The 20346-nt window shown below is 35.5% G+C and overlaps 1 protein-coding gene and 1 non-coding gene across 2 annotated transcripts in view; one reads left to right on the plus strand and one right to left on the minus strand.

The window, feature by feature from the left end:
- KCTD8 (potassium channel tetramerization domain containing 8) overlaps positions 1 to 20346 on the plus strand; it is a 247508-nt gene that overhangs the window by 17715 nt on the left and 209447 nt on the right. The window lies entirely within an intron of this gene.
- LOC148759277 (small nucleolar RNA SNORD36) lies at positions 12301 to 12374 on the minus strand. Its single transcript, XR_016019600.1, has one exon. It is a non-coding gene; the product is annotated as a small nucleolar RNA SNORD36 (small nucleolar RNA).

A 20346-nucleotide genomic window follows, 5' to 3' on the forward strand; every position in this document is an offset into this window, starting at 1 on the left:
TGCTATAATCAGGGAACTCAGAGTAAAGAATCTGCCAGCACAGCTGCAGGCCAATCCCCCCAACACCACGGTGCCCTGTGCCCAACCTCCCCTGAATACTGAATGAAAGCCTGTGTGAGGACACCTGAGTGGTGGGACCTGGATCACATCCAGAAGCCCATCTCAGTGCAATCAGGAAATTTAGTTGTCAGCTATCTATCCTCTTCACTCTAGTATACAGCAGGCCCACGCACTGTGTCCTGCACATCCTGTGTCTCATTTGAATTTGAGAAGAACATCTGAACGATGATAATTTTTATTACCTGTAAATATATTCATATTCATTCACATCTCATTTCTGCAGACATCATTGCATAATTCCCCTTATGGCCATTCCTTTATATACTAATGTGTATGTAATAGAAATGAGACTAGCAATTTTAATCTCATTATTTCAGTGCAAATTATCAATGAGGAAAAGGTATAGGAAGTAAGATTGCAGCCTGGGTATAAAAAATACTCCAGGAATATATTTATATTGTGGAAGTATGTAGTTTCAAAATATGCATCTTAGAGTCTAGGACAAATGGATGTGTACTAAATTGTTAGACAGCTATAGTTATAGTTATATGGATTCTGGCATAGATTAGAGAAAATCAGAGGATTTTGGCAAACCTTTTGGTTTTGTCACTTTCTAGTTATTGATTCCATGAAAAATACTCAAGTACTTTGAGATTATTTTCCCGTCTCTCATCTGAAGAATTTGGTGAGATGATGCTTGTCCAGTGTTTTTAGTACCTCAGTTGAAATATACGGTGTAAATTGAACCATAGTAACAACACATAAATTGTTTTGAGGTAAAATATGAGGAAAAAGCTGGTTACGGAGCTTCCTCATTTTCCATAATATGTAAGATAGAAGCTGAAGTTCTACCCCAGCTGTTTGCCAGATGAATAACTTTTGCCTGGCATTGGAATGTGAGTTTAAGTTTGTGAAGTGTGAGATGTAGGGCAGATGTAGGAAAATTACAGGAAACAGTAATAATGCCTATACATTGTAATAAATAATCTTATGGAAATTCTTGAATCATAACAATTACTAGGTGACTTTCACTCCCCAGAGCAATTCACTGTTAAACCTGACACAGATGTTTTGGCCAATTAAGTGAAGGGGACATTTTCACAATAGATAGGCTCTCCCTTCCCTGTGAAGTCTTGCACTATGTTTGACACTCAGTTACTACTTCTTGACTGAAGTAGTAATGGGTGGCCTGTACTAGGTAGGTTTTTAAAATGAAATTAAAACTAATGTGTCTTCAGTTAGAGAGGGTGATGTTTTTAAAATTTGATTTACTCTCCCTGCCTTACTCAGTGAAGCCTCACACTGTGTCTGGCACCAAATTGTCACTTAGAAAATGTTCATTGATTTAATTAGGGAAGCTGTGTGATGGGTAAGTAGAGACATATTATGAGTGGGTTAAAGGAGGGGCTGTGGAGTAAACCAGGGCTACATTCATATCTTAACTCTTTTAGTTCCTAATTGTGTGACTTTGGGTAAGTCATTTATTGTCTCCAAATCTTGGTTTCTTCTTTTGTAAATTTATTGGACTGATAATACATATTACAGAAGGAGCTCTGAGGATTAAATGATACAATGCATATAAAACACTTGGCACAGCATCTTAATCAAAATCAATGTTTTCTAAAGTTAACTATTTTTCTTATTATTTATAAAGAACAATGGCAATATGGAGGAGGTGTTTATTGCCTGAACTGAATGAAGGGTTCCGAGAAGGCATTAGAGAAAAGGTGACATTGCAGATTATTGATGGAATGGTGGGCATCCACATGAGAGCTTGGGAGCTTTGCTAGGCATACCTGTTAGAAAATAGTTTGATTTGTCTGGATGTCAGGGAATATGTTGGGGGAAAAACACGGAAATGTAGGCAGAGGAAAGCTGATGAAGTACATTTTACATCAGGCAAAGGATTTTAAACTGGAAATGGACGCAATCAAATACACTTATTCAAGAAGCAACTATAGCAGCAGAGTGACACATGGAATTGGGAAAACTAAAGTTACTTGTTTAATTGGTGGTTATTGGAAAGGTTCAGGCCAGGGATAAGCCAACATGCTCTAGTAGAGGTAGGGAGTAAGAGATCAATTCTAGTGCTATGTAGGTGGTATCATCAATTAAACTTCGGGAGGAAGGAATTAAGCCATCTGCAGCTATGATTCATTTATTCCCTTTACAAAGAGGATGCCTTGGGAGAAAGACAGGAAGGCAAGTGACTTGGTCTAATCTCCTTGTTAATTGGCTGTGTAAGTAAATAGATGAATGTTGTACCTAGAAAGAGGCGACCTCATCCAGTAAAGGCTTTTATCTGATGACCCTGGCTAAAGGATGACTTATAGTAAATAAGTACAGAATCCATGAGTCTTGGCTTCCTGGAGAATACCACACAACCACTAAATTCATTCCTCTGAGTATATGAAATGTAGAAGTTTTATAACTCACATGTTTTTGTCTGAGTGAGGAGCCCCATAACACCTCTCTTGAATTATTGATCAATCATTCTAGGTCAGAAAGTGAGTATCTTATGTGGTAAAGAAGGAACTGGGGAGCCATGTGGGATGTCCCAGACCAATCTTTGTTTCATCCATGCCTCTATTCTTTGAATTATTAGTGAAACTTGATGACCTCATCAAGTTGCATGGGAGTCTACTTTGATGATCTGACTCTGTGTCTTAGCTTAGACTTTGTGACCAACTGTATGTAGTGGAGAGGGAGAAAGAGATATAGAGGATGACTCCGAAGTTGGTGACGGCCTTATCTGAGATAGGGCATAGCGGAGGAGTGAGGCCCCGCCCCCATCTATAAGTTTTAAACCTGTTAAATTTGAGGTGTCTGTGTAACTGAGGTGGAGATGTCTCAAATTTAGGTACTGGAGATCAGATGAATAATCAATGAATTTGGAGTGGTAGAAGACTGTATAGAGGTTTTTAAAGGAGTGGATAGATAGAGAGGAGCCTGGGAACAACGTTGAGACAGGCTACTTGGACATTAGAAGTATCAGAATACAGAAGCAGTCATCCAGTCTGTGGGAAAAACAAGTTTTAAGTACAGAGAAGTGAGTTTTAAGCACATCAGTGTAATGTTGCAGAGAGTTGACCATAGATTAAGACTGAAAACATCAATGAGACTAACTAATTAGGAGCTCATTAGTGATTTTAGAGATAATTAAAGAAAATGATAAATTCATAGTGGTAATAAATTGCATGGCTGGGAGATTGTCTCTGGGGTGGATGCAGAAGTAGAGAGGGTAGGTAATGGGATTCATTCAGGCTGTGGCTTCTTAGTGTGGGTGCTATGAAGAGCAGAGCAGAACTAGTTAAGGATGCTGATAAATGAGTAGTTGATGCACCCAGTTGCTTCTTCTAGGATGGGTAAAGAAATCAATAAGGCTTTGATGGTCCAAGGAACTTGTGGTAGTATCACCTGGGATGTTGGTTAGATTCCAATATTTATTCCCTACTGAATTAGAATCTCTGGTGAATGGCACTTGAGAATATTCTTTTCAAAGCAGCTTTCCAGGTTAACACCTAAGAACCTGTTTAATTATAAACAAGTGGGTTCTGATAAAATAAAATTATAGTCTTGCTAAAACATTAAGTGAAAAAAACAGTACAGAGATCTGGATGCATAGAATGCTGTTAATTAAATCAAAAGAGATACAGGTCAATGTTCATGCATTAAAATGGCTAAGAAGGAAAGGCACTTAGTTATTTGTAGATTTTAAATAACTTTAATTTATTTTTTGCAAAATTTTAATTACAGCATATATTTCTTTTATAATTAAAAAAGATATTATAATTATTAAAAAATCAGCAGCTAATAAATTATATATGTCTATATACAGAATTATAGGTACAGACAGAGATAGCATACTGTCTTAAAGAGGATGTTTTAATAAGGATAGAAGAAAGAAGGAAGATAAAATAATTTTATACCTGAATTAGGTATTGAGGGAATGATATCTGAGAAGAACATGAAGTAAAAGCGAACTTTGTGGAAAACAAATTCCATGTAGTTCGTAATTTTGCCTAGGGTGGCCCATCCTCTAATACCCTAGAGACTACAGATGTTCCAAAAAAGTTACAGATCATTTTGTGGTGATGTAATGGGAGCATCAAAAAAGCCTGGAGTCATGAATCCACCTGTGTTAGGACAATTTCAAAGGCACCTTTGAGAAATGGCTGAAATCCACCATAGATTTCTAGTCCTCTAGCAGTATATCTTTCAAAATCTATCCTGATAAAAATTGGATACAGGAGATCAGAATATTCTCTGAAAGACTTAAACTGAAGATTTTTTTTTTTTTTTTTAACGAACTTTTTGACAAGACTGGTGTCATACACAGAATTGTTAAAGCCAAGTGACTGTCACATTCATAGATGTCTGTTGAGTAATCATTATAGAGTAGACTCTTTAAAGAGGGATATAAAAATGTCAGATGGTTGCGGGACTTATCATGATGATCACTTCTTTAGTCATATAAATGTTGAATAATTATGGTGTACCCCTGAAACAAATATAATACCGTATATTAGCTATATTTTTTTTAATAAAAAAATTTTAAAAGGCAGGGAATTAGAAAAAAATGTATGTATCATAAATATCATCCTTAACTTCAGGGAGCTTACAATGTAAATGGGAAGACAAAGTGAGTGAGATCTCTATCCTGAAGATAATGGAAAACATTAAAGATATGGAGGCAAAGGAAGACAAGAAGGGGGTAGATTATAGCAAGAAAGGCCTTTGGGAGGTGATTGCAAGAGTCTAGGCATCAGATGGCCCTAGCTTGAATGGAGCTGATGATAATGTGAATGGAAAGGAGGAGATGGATGTGAAAAACACCGTGAAGATATAACCATTACAGCTGTGGGCTGTTTGAGTACAAGGAAGACAGGGAGGTGGAGTCAAAGATTATGGATGCTTTAGTGCTCAGTTTCTAGAAGAATTCACAGGAATATGGAAGATGAGAAGAAGAACTGATTTAGGGGGCAAGTGGAAAGTGATGAGTCTAGTCTGTTGTATCAACTTTGTCATCTCAGTCATAGCCATATGTATGAGAATTTATATTTTTGCTCTTTTCAAAGTATGCCTTCATGGAAAGAGGATTATCAATAAATAGTCTAGATAGATAGATCACCAGGGGGAGATATAAAGGTTTTGAATGGGCAAGTGTTTTCTCCAAATATTTTTCTGGTCACTAACTCAGGACAACAAAGATAGACCATATGCCATATACACATAGTTTCTCCATTTCCAAGACTATTCATTCAAAATTGCATGGACCATAGTATTCTTGCCTACCAGCTTGTGTGACCACTCTCTAGCATAAACACTTTCTCTCAATTCCTTGGTGTTCTTTTGTTCATTGCCCTCATTATCTAATTTAGGTTACAGGTTTATCACTGCAGTGACTCTCCTGGAAATATCCTAAACACTCTTGTTCCTCTGCTTCTATTTTTTTTCTCAATCCTTGTTGTGACTTTGAGTGGAGACAACTAGCAGCCTTTCCATGTTCTAACCAAGCAGCCTGGAATTGCTGGAGAAAGCCACACAGCACAGCAGATTTTTTCTGCTCAAATCCAGGAATATCAGTAGATGTTCACCGCTGCCTCACAATTCTCCTGTCCTTCTCTGGTAAGTTCTTCTTAATCATCACAATCCATTCTTATTACATTGTTTTAGACCTTCAGTAACCTCACTTATTCCTTAACTCTGTCTCATCAAATGTCTTTGCTTCTTTCTTTACAGAAAAAATGGAAGCCATTGCATTCATTCATCTTCCTGCTGCCAATCCTCCAAATCTATCCACAACTGCATCCATCTTATCTGCCTTCCCTTCTGTTACAATAATTGAGGAAGTGTTTCTTCTGTCCCGGTATGATTCTGTTGCTCCGTGCTCTGGGTCCTATCATTCCCATTTGATTAGGAATATTACATAGTGATTATTACTTTTGTTTTTTGGCATCTGACCTCTCCCTCTCAACTGCATCCTTCCCATTAGCTTTCAAAGTTGCTGGAGTTCTTTCAATTAGAACAACAATGAAATGACTCAAAAGTTATTCCTTTTTTTTTTTAAATCCAGTTACCCCCTAGCGTAACTGAATTTTTTGAAAAGTATTTCTTCTCTTTCTCCAATTACCACTTTACGCAATTGAACTTTTTGAAGAAATGATCTGTATTTTGATGTCAATATTTCCATGTTTTCACTTTACACTTACATCTCCGCACACTCCCATCTGGCTTTTTGTCCTCAGCACATTTTTAAAACAGTCTTTTCAAAGGTCTCCAGTGTGTTCCATCTGTGCCATTAAATCCAGTAGCTATCTTAGCTATCTTTCTTTCCTCACTTATTTCCACCTCTTATCAGTGTTTGCCATCGTTGACTATTCTGTCTTGAAACACACATCCTTTTGGCTTCTGTCTGTATGATTGTTCACCTTGTGCCCAACTAAGTGATACAATCTAATGTGTGATTCTCTATCCAAGCCTTGTACAAAAACATGGACCAGCATCAGACCAGAAGAAAGAGATTTTTCTATTCATCTATTTGTAACAGATACTTTTAGGGTTCTTAATTTTATGAAACAACAGTATGCTTATCTCTTTGGCTCTTACTTGCGTTTTCTTTGTGGTTTCATCATTTTTTACCTAGCATTTAAATATTAGAGTTACTTGTTTCATTCTATATTCTGTCTCACCATTCCCATGTCACTCGGAAATCTCATTACAATGATGCAATTATCACTTATATGCTGATGGCTCTGAAATTTATGCCTATAGCATAGACTTTTTGTTTAATGTCACACCTACTGTTAATCCAGCTCCTATCTGAAATTCTTGTGTGAGCAACATGTCCCATTTATTATTTCCAAGTTAATAACTCGTAATAATTCATAATCTCCATCCTTTCCTACTCCTACCAACACCTATTTCTATTTCAGTGTTGTATCTTTCAGTGAATATCCACCTTATGCATTCTGATACACAATCCAGAAACCTAGTAATCTTCCTTAACACATTCCTCCACTTGTGTTTTTTTGTTTTGTTTTATTTTTTTTAGAGTTGGAAGGGATTGTAGGTATTTACTAGTTTAGAAGTACTTAATCTTAAGTACAGGGACCTCTTACAGGTCTGTGAATCCTCTACATTTGATTCACAATTTTCTGACAAGTATTTGTGCTTTTTTAGTAGAGAAGAAAGTCCCTAATATTCAGGAGATGCTCAAAGGGGTCTATAATTAAGAAATGTTTGATAACAATAATCAATATTTTAATTAACTTCCTTACTCATAGATTAGGAGACTGAAGCTCAGAGTGGTTATGTGACTTTACCAGGGTCATAATATTGGCTAGACCCATAGTAGGAATTGGAACCCAGGCTCCTGAATTCCAGGCCACTACTCTTTCTTCCCTGAAGGCGTTTAGTGGTCAAAACAATTTTTTTTTCAGTAGAGATTATCACATACTCTTATCACAAATGAAACTTCACTGATAGTAATGTGAGCCTGAAAGTACTTGTTCTTCATTGTGCATAAACAAATTCTCTGTTTATGGTTTTCAAATTCAAGCAGCTTATGATTATATGCAAAATGAAATAAAACATTTGATGCTTTCATCAAATCTTATATCTGTATTTTTAAAAATTACGATACAATGAGCTTTTTAACTTGTTTGTACAAGTGAATTTTCATTATGTTTCATGTGTCCTGATCTGTTTCTGACTTACGATTCCATTATCACCCAGCCCGATTTCCTGGGCCTATTTTACTGTTCAAAGTAAAATAGGTCTCCACTACTATCACAGGATGTCAAAAATGACAAGGGAAACATTGTACAAGATGTTTCTTTTATTAACCTCATTGCTTTACTTTTTGTATTAAAGTCTTTTAACCATCTGGAGTACTCTTTTGTATGTGGTATTTAAAGATAGGAATGCAGTTTTATTTTTTTCTATCTACCGCCCAGAAATTTATCCTTTATTCCTACAAAGAAATATATCCTTTCCACCTTAATTTATACTACCATGTTACTTATCACCTTGATTTGTGATATGACCTTACTTGTGTATTAAGTTATCTTTTATGCTTCAGAGAGTCTCTGAGTCTCTATTCCTTTGCATTTTTTTAGTTTTGTTCATACCATGGTAGTTTTATTACTGTGGCTTTATATATTCTTCCTTAAGTTGATTCCTACTTTGTAGGTTTCATTTTTCTATTATGAAGGGTATTTTATTTCTTACTATATTCTGTGGCTGATTATTTGGTTATTTCTAGTATAGAGAAATGTTCATGATTTTTATAAATCTATCTTGTATTTGATAAAACTCTTAATAGTTTATCTAGTTCTATCATTTTTTTGTATTGTAGACCATCATATTATCTAAAGGACACTTTTATTCCTTCCCTTCCAATCTTTGTACTTTTATATCTTTGTCTTTTTTCTTTTTTTACTGCACCTGTCACGATTTATAGTACTATCCAAAGCATATATAATCTTGCGGTTTCTTGGACTTCTTGCAATTCTACAAGTCCCCTGAAATTCAACATACAGTTTTGTATGAATGCCTGTCTTAGTTGTAAAAAGAACGTGTCTAAAGTTTTCCCCTTAAATGTAGTGTTTAAGCACAATGTAGGCTTTAGGTATTTGATTCATAAACATCACCAAGTTTAGGCTGTTTCCTTCTATTCTTAGTTTCCTATGGATGGATTTCTATTTTAATCATAAACAGGTTTTAAATTTTATCCAAGTCATCTCTTCTATCTCTTAAAATAATTATGTGTTTCTCTTTGTTATATATTGATATAGTGAATTAAATTGATTCATTTTTTTGTACTAAAGTATTCTCCAAATTCTAGGATAAATCCTACTTGATCATATTGAATTTTATTTTATCTTTTCATTTGGCTAACCTTTTACTTTGGAATTTGTAATTGAATGGGCCTATAATTTTCTTTTTGTACTGTTTTTATCTAATTTTGGAATTGTGACTACATGATCAAATGGGCCGCTTTCTCTTTCTCTGTTTTTCCTTGAAAGGTAAGAATATTCTGTGCCTTGGTAGTTTGGTAGAATGTACCTAAAAATCAGCAAGGCCAGGGAATTCTGTGGAAGAAGAGATTTTGCCTCTTTAATTTCTTTATAACTTATTAATCTATTTAAATTTTCTAATTCCTTTTCCACTAATTTGACATTTTGTGTTTTTCCCGGGTTTTCAAATTTAGTACCATATGGGTGCTCATAATATTTTTAAATTATCATTTTAATATCTTTTTGTGTCGATAGTTATTTCTTTCTCACTTTTGTTTTTTATTTGTATTTTCTCTCCCTTCTTCTTTCTCTTTCCTTTTCTCCTTCCCCCTTTGCCTCTCTTCCTATCTCCTTCTCCCTCCTCTTTCTCCTAAAACTAATTACCAGAGTGTATTTATTTATTAATCTCCTTAAAGCATTTGATTTTTAGTTCTCTGATTTATTTTAGTTCTCTATTGATTTTTGTTAGTGTCTTTATTATTTTCTTCCTCCTTGTTTCTCTGGGTTTGCTCTGTTTTTGTTGTTTTGTTTTCTTCTTTTTAGGTTCAATTGCTTATTTTTGAGTGCTGCTTCTTTCCTGATGAATGTCCTTGAAATAAATTTTCATTGTTCTTAACAAGTGTCCTATACATGTTGATATATTTAAATTATTTCATAATTTTGGTTTTCTTTTTCTGGTATATGTTATTTAGTAGCATTTTACTTGGTTTTTAGACACATTTTTCGATTCTTCTTTTTTATTGCTTGCTGATTTTATTGATATTGGTCTGATATCTTTGATATAAATATGCTGTTACTGCTGATTCCAGTTTGGCAAATGGTGTGGGACAGATAATGATTCTTCCATAACAAAATTTAGGAGAAGCAAGAGCAGGGGCCCTCCCCAAATTATCCTCTGCTACTCTGCCTGACCACGTTCTGCCACATGGTGTTATAATCCCACGTCAGTTTTTTTTCTCACAGTTTTTACATTAGTTCCTCAGATCTGTGGTTCCTTCTATCTTTTGTCCTAAGGGTGAATTTTTGGGGAAGAATCAACAGCCTGTGCTAGTTTGCAACCTTGTTAGGAACCAGTAAAAGCTACTAGTATTTTCTGTTCATTGAGTCTTTCAACATTCAACAACTATTGATTAAGCAGTGATAATGCCCAGAATAGTTCTGGGTGCTAAGGATTAAGTGGTGAAAAAGACACATTAAACCCCTGCCTCTTAGTTCTTACACTTTTACTGATTAAAAAGAAAAAAGAAAATAAAAGTAAGAAAGAAAAAAACATGTTTCTAAGCCAAAATGAAATATCTCCTTATACTTGTAAATAAAAAACTAAGTAATTTGTCAGACTTAATTTGATGTAAATATAGACATGTGATATTCAGTGTGAAGAGAAGTGGAAGCCAGACTGTAGGATCTACTTCATTGCCTTTTGTTCTTTTAGATGCAGATAGACCAAATGAATACATCACATTTAATTGTGAAAATAATGTACGGTAATGGGAATTTTTCTTCCTCTTTAAAGAAAATCCCCAAGTCAGAAGGTTTAGGCTACTTGGGTGTATTAATTTGCTAGGGTTGCCATAACAAAGTACCACAGGCTGGGTGGCTTAAACAACAGAACTTTTTTTTTGAAGTCTGAGGCTAGATGTCTGAGGTCAAGGTGTTGCTGGGATTGGTTTCTTCTAAGCCTTCTCTCCTTGGCTTGTAGATGTCTGTCTTCTGGTTTCTTCACATTGTCTTCCCCCTAGTTTGTTTTTGTTCTAATCTCTTCCTAGAATAAGGACACCTCTAATAAGCCATATCACATTAGGGTCCGCCCTAATGATCTCATTAAACCTTAATCACATCTTTAAAGACTGTCTCTGCAAATGTAGTCACATTCTGACATGTTGGGAGTTAAGGCTTCATCATATACATTTGGGGAGGGGGCACATTTCAGTCCCTAACAATGAGAATTGTGTAACAATGAAGTGTTTATTACTATTGTAACAAGTTTTACTGGTAGTTTCAGTGATTAAATTAGCATAACTATGTATTGTTTCCATATGTGAACTTTGGAGTTGACTTTTTGGAATATTTTAAATGATGTGATCATTATGTGTTTAACTTTTTAGGGCTAAAGTCTGAAGCAAATGCTAAACTTAATTTTGGTTGACAAACTTGAAAGAGTGAAAAAACTTCACACAGTTCTATCAAACAGGAGTGTTTTCCATTGACATTTGCAAACTATTTAAGAGTCTTTACCATTTGTAAAATGCTATTTTGTTCTGAATTTCCCATTCTTCTGTACTAATAAGTGTAGAGGTGAAATTGATTGACAGAGAAGAAAGAATGGCTGTTTACAATGTGTGTGTACGTGTGGAAGTCTATCAAATTATGTAGAAAAGAAAGGTCATTTAGTAGAAAGAGCCCTAAGAATGCTGGGTGGGAATGAGAGCGGTAGGTAAGACTCTAGGAACTGCTATGATGTATAGGGACAAATATAGGTAAATGACCAGACTGGAGGACCAAAGTAAGGGTTGGGGGAGTTGGTGCAAGACCCAGGTAGTCTCCTGAAGGCCATAGATATATCTTTAGAAAATATTGGCCAAATCATATTGGTTACCAGTGTCTCTCTCTGGACCTGAAGAGCAGACAGTGTTCATTGCATAAAATCAAACTAGAACTCATTTGGCTGAGTTAAAGATGGGTAGTGTTAGATAAAACCTGTAGAAACTATCTACTCAGTACTATTTTATTAGGTATAGTTCAATATGAAATTATATTATTTATACAGAGGGTGCCAAAAAATGTATACACATTTTGAGAAAAGAAAAAACTATTAAAATTGTAATACTCAATATATACCAATAAAAGATGAATACAAGTCATGTTTGACTTGTGCAATTACAAGAGGTGCTCAAAGTGGTTACCATCAGCGTCCAGACACTTCTGATTATGGCGAATTACTGCTTGAACAACGTTGACCAAAGTGTCTACTTATATACATTTTTTGGCACCCACCCCTGGTATATTGTTTTTACCATCACCACCTGAAAATATGTAAGCACTCTGTGATTGAGTTTTACTATTAAATCAAGTCACAAGGATTATTCAGAAGTCTTATTAAATACACGTGGAAGAAATTAAACTTCTCTTCAGGATAAGACTTTAGACTGTATAGAAGGTGTATGGGTTTGCTGATGATAGCACTCTTGTTTTTATGTTTTAAGCAGTTCACCTTCTGTTCATAGATCAGTGGGATTAAAAAGCTTATATTTCTTCCTCATTGTGGATTCAAGTAAACAATAACTTCATGGTACATTTATTACTTACTTTTCTTCCCTGCTAATTTTCTAGTCTCCATTTGTCTTTAGAATTCCGGGTTTGCTTTAAAAGAGAGATAAAGTTCCCTGTCTCTTGTGGACAGTTCTCCAGAACTTTTCCCAGCTTAAATTACCAGAGGAATTGGATCACGTTTTTATTATGTGGACAGACTTGTAGATATTCTCTGAAACCACAGCTGTGTCAGTTAATGAACTGCAGAGAAGCGCTTACTTCACTGATGTCTTGACAATTCATAAAATAATTAACAGAAGAGCTGTTTTACTAATGGAATATTTTGTATTCAGAGTGTTGTAACTTACTTCAAAAATTGCAAAAGCGTAGGGAAGCGTGTACTCTGTTCTGTGTAATGGGTATTCACTGAAGAAATAATGTGTGTCAAGTTTACTAATTTAGATCAGATTTTCTCAATTTCAGTGCTATTGACACTTGGGGTCCAATAATTCTTTGTTGCAGGGGTTGACGTGTGTAGGATGTTTAGTCCCATTCCTGGTTCCTGCTCAATAGTTATCAGTAGCACACGCACCTTGTCCCCCTTGCCCAGTTGTGACAACTAAAAATGTCCCCAGATATTGCCAAATGCCTGCAGGGCAAAATTGTCCTAGTTGAGAGCCTCTTTCAGGAAAACCCACTTATGCTATCTCAGTTATCTGAATTAAACAAAACAATAAAATGACCAAAAAAAAAAAAGAAAAGAAAAGAAAACAATTTACGAAACACTTTCACAAAGGGATTCCACAAAGTCCCTTGCCTTTCTGTTGGAAATTCTTTGCCTATCTCCCCACAACCCCCACACCTCCACCCCGTTTTTCCTAAAAAGGAGCTTATGCTTGTCTCTGGATGAAAGTCACCTAAAGACTGATGGCCACTAATTCTACTCTATTTAAAACTATTTAATTGTAGTTCCTTTACAGCCTTAGTTTTCTGACTCTTTAATTAACTTCCTGATAGCCGTATAATCCTTCCCGATATCTTTCTAATGTTATCTCAATTGCTCTGTTAGGGATTATTTTATTTCATGAGACAGATTTTCTTAGGATTTTCCTGATCTTTGCTCTGAATGCCTGGGGTGACTCCTGGAAGAGATTATGAATTCCCCTATGTTTGCAGCTTCCAGGAGCTTTACTTTCTCTGGCTAGAGCACAGTTTCCAGCAACTGACTAAACACTAGGCCTAAGGGTGGCAAACCACGGCCTGCTGTGAATTTTTGGTAAATAAACTTCTACTGGGGCACATCCATGCTCATTCATTTACCTATTAGCTATCTCTATTTTTAGCATAGCTGAGTAGTGACCCAGACTGTATGGCTTCCAACACTAAATATATTTACCATCTGGCCATATGAAGAAAAAAATTTGCTGACGCTTGATCTCTTCTGACCAGTATCTGGATGTATTTTGGCCAGTTAAAATTAAATCACTGCTCACTTCTTGTCTCTTCTTGCTGTCACCTTACTCTCCTTTGATTTGGAGCCAGTTGGTCACCCTGTTACCTTAGCACTCCAGTAAGTTCAAGTTGTCAACTTGCTGTTTGTTCATTGTTAGAGACTGAATGTTTATGTCTCCTCTAAATTCATGTGTTAGAGACTAATACCCAACATCATGGTATTTGGAGGTGAGGCCTTTGGGAGGTAATTAAATCATGAAGGTGGAGCCCTCATGAATGGTGGAGTTCCCTTATAAAAGAGGCCTCAGAGAGGTTCTTTACCCCTTCTGCCATGTGAAGACGAAGTGAAAAGAGGGCTGGCTCTCTATGAACCAGGAAGTGTGCTCTCACCAAACACTAAGTCTTCCAGCACCTTGATCTAGGACTTCCAGTCTCTAGAACTATAAGAAATAAATTTCTGTTGTTTATAAGTCACCCAGTCTGTGGTATTCTCTTGTAGCAGCCTAAATGAAATAAGACACCCATAATTTTTTGTTTAAAATTGGAGAGAAGGTCTTTCAACTCATAAAATAATTGACAATTCATAAAATAATTAACAGAAGAGCTATTTTACTAATGGAATATTTTGTATTCAGAGTGTTGTAACTTCCTACTTCAAAAATTGCAAAAGAGTAGGGAAGCGTGTACTCTGTTCTGTGTACATCCCCAACTGATACCCAAGAATCTCCGTTCCTCCTTTCCTCCACCCCTTACAATTCATCTGTTAAAGAATCTAGTAATTTGGTAGATTTTCCCGTCTGTTTTGTGTAGTATTAAAATAATATGGTGCCTTGCGTTCTGAATGCTTTTCCCTGGCTTGGTTCCCAAACTCTACTTTTTTCTGGGTCTTTTCATTTCTTCCTCCCTTCTTTGTCTCTGTGTTGCTCTATTTTGATTCTACTCCAGCAGTTTTTCTTCCCTCTGATGTCTGGTTTAGGAAGGCAATTTGGAAGTTTCCTTTTTAGAAGTCACATGGAGGTGCACTGTATTTATTTTTGCAGATGAGACGACCACGGTTTGAGGAAGTTACGTATGATTTGCTCAGGGTAACACACCAGTAATTGAGAAGCTGGAATTCTAACCAAATCATGTCTGCTTCCAAAGACTGTGCCTTGATCATTGTACTATATTTGCAGTTGTTCAGCAAGTCCTGTTTTTATTCTTTCCTCTCTTCTCTATTTCCTCCCCCACTGCTCTAATCCCCTATAAGAACTTCTAAAAATAGCCTTCTCCTCATCCTGTCCCAGCTTCCTCCAGGCCTGCTGACATTAATCCCATCCCTTGCTTCACCAAAATAATACAAAACAAAAAATGTTAAAACCTCTGTGGTAAGTTTTATCTGGTTAGAAAAATATGTGACTAGACCATATTTCAGTTCACATTTTATTGCCACAGAAAAAATTTCAACTATTCCCCCATTGGTTCTTGCTTGTTGTTGCCCTGTTTCCAATGAGTGCCCACTAGAAAGTCTTTGTTGCAGCCACATCAATCTACTCATTTCTGTAGTGCTGCCATTTAGTTTTACCTTTGTTTTTGCTCATGCTGCCATCTCTTCGTATAATGTCTTCTCTTTCCCTTGCCATCCTTTAAAGCCAGATGCTTAGGTGGCCTGCTATGTGAAGCCTTCCCCAGTTTCCTTCAACTCTGAGACTGAATTTCTGGTTTCTTCGTGGTCCTCACACAGTCATTGGAAAAGATCTGTATCATAGCATTCATCAGAGTGTGTTTAGGTGAGTTATTTGTGCACCTGTCTGTTCTGCTAGACTCTGAGTTTACTGAGGAATGGGTCAATACCCTACACAATTTGTAATCCTGAAGCCTCCACAGTGCTTGGAACATAGTACTTACTTAAATTGGTTTTGTAAGATGAACCCAGTTAGTATCAGTGAGATAATGTTGCTGTTATAAGTTTTGCCTTCTTGGCTAGAAAACAAATGCTTAATAATTGCATACTTATTTTGCCTTTCTTTTATTACTTATCTAATGACATATATTCAAAACTCTACCTAAATAAGCATAGTTAAATAGATTTAACCTGTTTAACAGGTCATTTCGTTCACCCATATTTGCCACAAAATTAACCTTTTATCTTGTGTGACTGTTCTCTGAGAATTCTGAATGTGACTAATATTCCTTCATGTAGCTTGTCATGCCCAGCAAAATTAAATATTTTAATTAACATTTGTAATCAGCTTTTCCTATTCTGGAATCTAGTGGTTTATATTCATTTAAACAAATTGAATTTTAGACATAAATTAAACACTGCTATTATAAAGCCAAGTTCTGATTGATTTTCTTTTCTCTGTCCTCACGTATCTCATCAACTTACATTTCCATTATTCATTTACTCATTTAATAAATCACATACGTATTGAAAACTATTAGCTGTCATCTCTAGATAGGCTTAGAATTTGCCCAAGACAGAGGTGATGGACCTCTCTAGAAGAGACTCTGCTTTAATTTTTTAAATCACAATGAAACAGATATTTTAAGACATAAAAGACATAGACTAGGCAACGTGATTTTACTGTTCATTTACCTTCTGATCAAATACAATCTTAAGTAATCATTAGAAGTCAATTGAACTACTTCTGGTTCTCCACCTAAAGGTCAAATTATTCAGTTGTCTCAGTGGGTCTAGGTTCCAAGTTATCATTGCTCTCTTAATGACCAGAATTGATAAGTGAGGATGTCTTAACTTGCAGACAAGTTAAATACTTTATAGGCTAAGGGGCTCCTGTTGCAAAGTGGTGGTCTTTTGGCTCCTTTTCAGGGCAGAAATTATTAGTCTTTGGATGCATTCAAACATAACTTTCTTACCTCATCTGTGACACTTCAGAGAATATGTATCTTTATTTTTAAAGAGAAATATAGGAGCAAACAATTTTTAGGAAGCGAGAGGATATTTGGCATTCTCTTTCCTTATTGCAATATGCAATCTCTGGTTTTGGAAAAAGGCACACAGATCTTAGGGCAACTTCTTTAGGACAGTAGGAACAGTATAGACAGTATGCTAATGGCACCAGCTTCCCACCAGAAAGGAAACTTGTTTCCAGGTGGTGTTGTGGGTGTATTTTTCAGGGTTCATGGAGGAGATTCTTCTTAGGGACCTGCCACAGACAAGGATACAAACCCAAATAATGCATGGCTCTTTCCCCCAGGTAGCTGACAATTAAACCTGTAAAACATTTTGCCAAGCAGTATAAAACAGTGTGGCAAGTTCTTCTGAGTCAGTAAGCTACTCAAATAGATAGTATTATTATGTATTTTAAAATGATTTTGAAGGCTAATGTTTTCACAAAACACAATTTGTAAATCAAGAACTCTCCTAGAGAGTAATAACCCATGAGCTATAATTTGGACATTTTTAAACTAGCTTTGTGTTTTAATTTCCATGGGACATGTAAATTAGATTCTGGTAACCAGGATGGAAAATGAATTAAAGACACCATTCAAAAATTTAAAAAATCTAACGTTTTGAAGCTATTTGCTGTGGGAATGAAAAGTCCTAAATACGGAGGCCTCCAAGAAAATCATTGTATTAGGGTGATCATAGTTCAGAGCTTGAGGCTTTGAAGTCAGATACAGAAGGATTCAACTTCTGGCTCCTTATTAATTATATGACCTTGAACACATTACTTACATGTTCTAATTATCATTTTCTCAGCTGTGAGATGCCTCAAAAAACACTTTGAGGATTAAAAAAGATTACAATTGTAAAGATTTATAGTATAATGTCTGCTACATAGCAAGTCCTCAAAATATATTTACTATCTTTATGTTACTACAGTAATGCCCCTGAATTCGTTCACAAATATTTAAAATAATTTAAAGTATATTTAGTCAAGAAAGTGTAAAAATAAAAGAGAGTGAGATAAAGTGTTACAAATGGATCATGGTAAAGCACCCACACTTTAGAAAGAGTTGTCGTCGATCTAACCCTGAGCTGTTAGGGGCCAGACACTCGGTTTTGTCAGGATGCATCTTTTTAAATGGGTTCAGGTGGATCAAGAGATGCTTTCACCTTTTGGCTCATTTTTATACTACAATTCACTATCCAGAGCACTTTCTTATTTTTTATCCTAGAAGCCTATTTGGTCATTAGAAGTTTTCATTATGAGCATAGAAGGTAATCAAAGGGAACTGCATTGTTTCGTGAAAGTTTTACCCAAGCTACCTAAAACCACCATGAGGTCCCCTGACCAAGAAGAGTCAGTAAGTTACTCAAATAGATAGTATTATTATGTATTTTAAAATGATTTTGAAGGCTAATGTTTTCACAAAACACAATTTGTAAATCAAGAACTCTCCTAGAGAGTAATAACCCATGAGCTATAATTTGGACATACCTTTCCAATAACTAGTATACTTCAGGGTCTCTCTTGTTTTCTTTTTTGATCAATGCTGAAAAAAAAAAAAAATCTAACCAATCTTTTGCTCTTTTTCAGTGTTCTTTTTCAGTACTCTATGAAGTCTACCATATTAGTTTCCTATAGCTGCTGTAACAAATTACCACAAGCTTAGTGATTTTAAACAATATACATCTTATAGTTCTGGAGGTCACAAGTCTGAAACGGGTCTCTGTGGGCTAAAATCCAGGTGTCAGCAGGGATGTAATTTTTTCTGGAGACTCTAGGTGACAATCTGTCTCTTGCCTTTTCCAGCTTCTAGGACCTGCCTATCGTCCTTGGTTCCTGGCCCTCTTCCATCTTCAAAGCCAGCAGAATAACATTTCATATCAATCTCTCTGTCTTTCTATCTGATTCTGCTGCCATTCTCTTTTACTTATGACAACCCCTGTGATTTCATTGGGTCCATTTGGAAAATGCTTGATTTTCCTCCCATTTCAAGATCCTTAACTTAATCTCATTTGCAAAAACTCCTTTGCCATGTAAGATAACATATTCACAGGTTCTGGGGATTTGGAGGTGGACATTTGGGGAGGGGGCGCTTTATTGTGCTTATGCCAACCACCTAGGTAGTCTTGCTGTGGATGTGGTAATACTGTTTATTACACAATAACATTTTTCACATTTAATAATGCTACAATGAGATTTTCACACTGCTTTTTAAGTACTGATTTGGAAGAAATCTGATCCTTTAGGCAGGTTTCTATAATAGCTCATCTTATCCCTTACATGTGAAATTTAGTAGTTCAAATCTTAAAGCCTAATATAATATTCAAGTTCAAGTACTGCTTTTACTTACCAACTAGAAATCACAAGGATATAGTAATATATTTTAGAGATTTTCATCAATAAGGGTGAGGATTTCTTTTCCAACATTTATCTTTTAAAGTTGAAAATTTCAGTTACCTGGGAAATTTACTTCCATAGAACTGCTCATTGTCTAAGGATGCTAATTCAGTTAGATATCACTGTAGCTCACATAGGAATTTCATAAATTTTAACAAATATGTTAAAAGTATGTCTCCTCATTTAGATGTACTCATGTTTTACATTGTCAGTTTAAGTAAAGTATACAATGAATTTTTCTTTTGAAGGCCTTCATGTATAGATGCACTATTTTGCATTGACTTGAGATATAATAGGTACTGTTTTTATAAGATTTACCGTATTAAACAGCAAAATATAAAGGCAGTGTAAGCATCTTTTACTTAGGAGTGACTTCCAGGTGGCATACGAGATATATTTTATTGCATTATCAATTCATTTTAGAGGCTCTGGACTAATGAATAAATTGTAATAGCAGGGCCGCATGATTGTGACAAAGTGAAGATAACTAGGGGAAATGGCTCAGAAGAAAGAAAAGAAATGTATTTTTTGTGCTTTAGACCAGCCCTTTGAAAAAATAAAAATTATCTATATGAAATTTCAAGCAAATAGCTTTATATTAAATAATTTAACTAATTGGCAATATGGCTAGAAAAATAATAGCATTAATTTTAAATTGTACTTTGAGTGTCATTGTAGTAAGGGCTTTTCCCCCCCTTCATTACATTATCTACTTGGAAACGGTTCTGTCCAATTAAATATGCTTAAAATTTGTAATCTTAGGCCAAGCTCTGCCTGCCAAGTTTATCAAAGAAAAGTAAATCTTCATAGAAGGCTAATTTTTAAAGATGTATGGTTCCATGTTGTCTCCTTTTAAATGTAATGCATTCAGAAGTTGTACTGACTCTTCTGAGCCATTAAGCTAATGCACAGAATCTGAGGGATACTATGAGAAATTATAACTTGGTAACCTATTATAATATCTATTCTTTCTTCACTAGAATAACACTTTTGCAGTGGCTTTGGAGTTCTCTGCAGTAGCTCAAGGGGTCAACAAAATGTTGGTGGCTGGGGGTGGCTAGAGGGAGAATTTTGGTAGTAAGAAGTAGCTAATGTAGTAATATATCTCAATTGTTTCCTTATATGTTATGTATCCCAGTTAATCATCATAATAATCGTGTAAAGTAGAAGATGGTAGCCCCGCTTTTCAGATGAGAAAATTGAGTTTCACACAGATGTTAAATTAGTATTTAAAACAATTAACATAAACAGATTTCTGGTCAAGATGGCAG

The sequence above is a fragment of the Rhinolophus sinicus genome, chromosome 1 (genome assembly GCF_057876585.1).
Source record: "Rhinolophus sinicus isolate RSI-liver-muscle chromosome 1, RSI-T2T, whole genome shotgun sequence".
Classification (NCBI taxonomy): Eukaryota; Metazoa; Chordata; class Mammalia; order Chiroptera; family Rhinolophidae; genus Rhinolophus; species Rhinolophus sinicus.